This window comes from Arachis stenosperma, chromosome 9 (genome assembly GCF_014773155.1).
Source record: "Arachis stenosperma cultivar V10309 chromosome 9, arast.V10309.gnm1.PFL2, whole genome shotgun sequence".
Classification (NCBI taxonomy): domain Eukaryota; kingdom Viridiplantae; phylum Streptophyta; class Magnoliopsida; order Fabales; family Fabaceae; genus Arachis; species Arachis stenosperma.
Window position 1 is genome coordinate 58,186,504 of NC_080385.1, and position 4,104 is coordinate 58,190,607.

General features: G+C 39.5%; 1 non-coding gene across 1 annotated transcript; it reads right to left on the reverse strand.

Moving 5' to 3' along the window:
* Positions 1-2,864: 2,864 nt before the first annotated feature.
* Positions 2,865-2,972, reverse strand: LOC130953376 (small nucleolar RNA R71). The gene has a single exon (XR_009075546.1). It is a non-coding gene; the product is annotated as a small nucleolar RNA R71 (small nucleolar RNA).
* Positions 2,973-4,104: the final 1,132 nt, after the last annotated feature.

Genomic DNA, 4,104 nt, shown 5'->3' on the forward strand with positions numbered 1-4,104 from the left:
GTGACTGACAACCATTCTTGTTCTACAAGCATCTGAGGCTTAGTGAATATCTCTTGGATTCCTGATTGCACGATGCATGGTTGATCGCCTGACAACCGAGTGCTCGCCTGACAAACGAGCCAACCATTCCGTGAGATCAGAGTCTTCGTGGTATAGGCAAGAACTGATGGCGGCATTCAAGAGAATCCGGAAGGTCTAACCTTGTCTGTGGTATTCTGAGTAGGATTCAATGACTGAATGACTGTGACGTGCTTCAAACCTGTAACCTACTGGGCGTTAGTGACAGACGCAAAAGAGTGATTCTATTCCGGTAGGGGAGGGAACCAAACCGGTGACTGGCAGTACTGTGACAGAGTGCGTGCATTAGCTTTCACTGCGCGGATGGGAGGTAGCTGCTGACAACAGTGAAACCCTATACGAGCTTGCCATGGAAAGGAGTAAGAAGGATTGGATGAAGGCAGTAGGAAAGCAGAGAGACGGAAGGGAAGGCATCTTCATACACTTGTCTGAAGCTCTTACACCAATGATATACATAAGTATCACTATCCTTATCTTCTATGTTATTTTCGTTCATCATCATATACATTTGAGTTTGCCTGACTAAGATTTACAAGATGACCATAGCTTGCTTCAATGCTAACAATCTCCGTGGGATCGACCCTTACTCACGTAAGGTATTACTTGGACGACCCAGTGCACTTGCTGGTTAGTTGTGTGAAGTTGTAGTGATCACAATTTCGCGCACCAAGTTTTTGGCGCCGTTGCCGGGGATTGTTCAAGTTTTGAGCAAGCTTTTGGTAACAATGCCTGGGATTGTTCTAGTTTGGACAACTGACGGTTCATCTTGTTGCTTAGATTAGGTATTTTTTTTCGAAATTCTTGAAGATGAATTCTAGAGTTTCATGATGATTTGTTGAAATCTGGCTGGCTGAGAAGCCATGTCTAATCTGATTGGACCGAGGTTTCAACTTATCACCACAAGAGCTTGTTGATTTTAATCAATCTTGCTTTTGGAGCAGTGATCTGCTAAGGCTTGGCTGACCTTTGGTCATGTCTAGTGTTTTGGACCGAAGCTTTCTTTGAAAGCTTGGCTGGCTGTGAAGCCATGTCTAATTCCTGGACCGGAGTCTTAGACTAGCATTGCACTGATTCCTGGAATTCTCATTAAGAATTTTGATACCTTTTCCCACTTAATTTTCGAAAAATACAAAAAAATTTGCAAAACCATAAAATCCAAAAATATTTCTTGTTTGAGTCTAGAGTCTCATCTTAAGTTTGGTGTCAAATGCATGTTTTTGTTATATTTTTCGAATCCATGCATATATTTCTTGTTTTGATCTTTAAATTCTATTGACTTGAGTGTTCATGTGTCTCATATAGTGTCAGTAGCACACAAACTGCTAAGATTGGTGTCTTGCATGCATTGTTAATTGATTCTTGTTGCATTTTGATTATTAAAAATCCAAAATATTTTTAATTTGTGTCTTTTCAAGTCAATGATACAAAGAATTGAAGATTCAGAACATACTGCAGAGGAATTATACAGAAAAAGCTGAGCATTCAAAAATGCCCAGTGAAGAAGGCAGACTGGCGTTTAAACGCCAGCCAGGGTACCTGGTTGGGCGTTTAACGCCCAAAGAGGTAGCATTTTGGGCGTTAAACGCCAGAATGTATACCATTCTGGGCGTTTAACGCCAGGATGGTGCTAGGGGGAAGATTTTGTTTTCAAAATCAATTTTTTTTCAAGTTTTCAAAGTTTTTCAAAACCAAATCTCTTTCAAATCATATCTTTTCAATCAAATGTTTTCAAAATCAATTTCTTTCCTTTTTCAAAGATACTTACTAACAATTAATGATTTGATTGAACATTTTTTGCCTTTTCTATTAAGAAAGGTTTTATGTTTGAATCATATCTTTTCTTGTTAGGCAAGTCATTAATTTTCAAATCATATCTTTTCAAATTGTTTTCAAATCATATCTTTTAAAATTGTTTTCAAATCATATCTTTTCAATCATATCTTTTTAAAACCATAATTTTTCAATCACATCTTTTTTTTTTTTAAATAAGTTTTCAATCAAATCTTTTTGATTTCTAATTTCAAAATCTTTTACTTAAATTTTCGAAAATTACTTCCCTTCTTCTCACATCCTTCTATTCATGGACTAACACTATTCTTTAATGCAAAATTCGAACTCCATCTTCTTTGATAAGTTCGAATTTTCTACTTCTGTCTTCTACTTTTCTTTTCCTCTGACACCTCAAGGAATCTCTATACTGTGACATAGAGGATTCCATATTTTCTTGTTTTCTTCTCTTTCATATGAGCAGGAACAAAGACAAAGGCATTCTTGTTGAAGCTGACCCTGAACCTGAAAGGACCTTGAAGAGAAAGCTAAGAGAAGCCAAAGCACAACTCTCTTTAGAGGACCTGACCGAATTCTTCAAAGAAGAAGAAGACATGACAGCCGAAAACAACAACAATGCCAACAATGCAAGGAAGGTGCTGGGTGACTTCACTGCACCTACTCCTGATTTCTATGGGAGAAGCATCTCTATCCCTGCCATTGGAGCAAACAACTTTGAGCTTAAGCCTCAATTAGTTTCTCTAATGCAACAGAATTGCAAGGTCCATGGACTTCCAATGGAAGATCCTCATCAGTTCTTAGCTGAATTCTTGCAAATCTGTGACACAGTCAAGACTAATGGGGTTAACCCTGAGGTCTACAGACTGATGCTATTCCCTTTTGCTGTAAGAGACAGAGCTAGAATATGGTTGGATTCTCAACCTAAAGAAAGCCTGGACTCTTGGGAAAAGCTAGTCAATGCCTTCTTGGCAAAGTTCTTTCCACCACAAAGATGGAGTAAGCTTAGAGTGGAAGTCCAGACCTTCAGACAGAAGGATGGAGAATCCCTCTATGAAGCTTGGGAAAGATACAAACAATTAATCAGAAGATGTCCTTCAGACATGCTTTCTGAATGGAGCATCATAGGTATTTTCTATGATGGTCTCTCTGAACTATCCAAGATGTCTTTGGATAGCTCTGCTGGAGGATCTCTTCATCTGAAGAAGACGCCTGCAGAAGCTCAAGAATTGATTGAAATGGTTGCAAATAACCAATTCATGTACACTTCTGAAAGGAATCCTGTGAACAATGGGACTAGTCAGAAGAAAGGAGTTCTTGAGATTGACACTCTGAATGCCATATTGGCTCAGAACAAGATATTGACTCAACAAGTCAATTTGATTTCTCAAAGTCTGTCTGGAATGCAAAATGCACCAAGCAGTACTAAGGAAGCTTCATCTGAGGAAGAAGCCTATGATCCTGAGAACCCTTCTATGGAAGAGGTGAATTACCTAGGAGAACCCTATGGAAACACCTACAATTCTTCATGGAGAAATCACCCCAATTTCTCATGGAAGAATCAAGAGAGACCTCAACAAGGTCTCAATAACAATAATGGTGGAAGAAACAGGTTTAGCAATGGCAAGCCTTTTCCATCATCTTCTCAGCAGCAGATAGAGAGTTCTAAGCAGAATACTTCTGACTTAGCAACAATGGTCTCTGATCTAATAAAGACCACTCAAAGTTTCATGAATGAAACAAGGTCCTCCATCAGAAATTTGGAAGGACAAGTGGGTCAGCTGAGCAAGAAAGTCACTGAACTCCCTCCTAGCACTCTCCCAAGTAATACAGAAGAAAATCCAAAAGGAGAGTGCAAAGCCATAGATATGGCCGAATATGGAGAGGAAAGAGAAGAGGAGGACGCCACTGAGGAAGACCTCAGTGAGCGTGTACCAATCTCCTCTGAGTTCCAATGGGAATCTGAGGCTCAAAATAAGACCATAGAGATTCCATTGGACTTACTTCTGCCATTCATGAGCTCTGATGAGTATTCTTCCTCTGAAGAGGATGAGTATGTCACTGAAGAGCAAGTTGCTAAATACCTTGGAGCAATCATGAAACTGAATGACAAGTTATTTGGAAATGAGACTTGGGAGGATGAACCTCCCTTGCTCACCAAAGAACTGGATGACTTGTCTAGGCAGAAACTGCCTCAAAAGAGGCAGGATCCTGGGAAGTTTTCTATACCTTGTACCATAG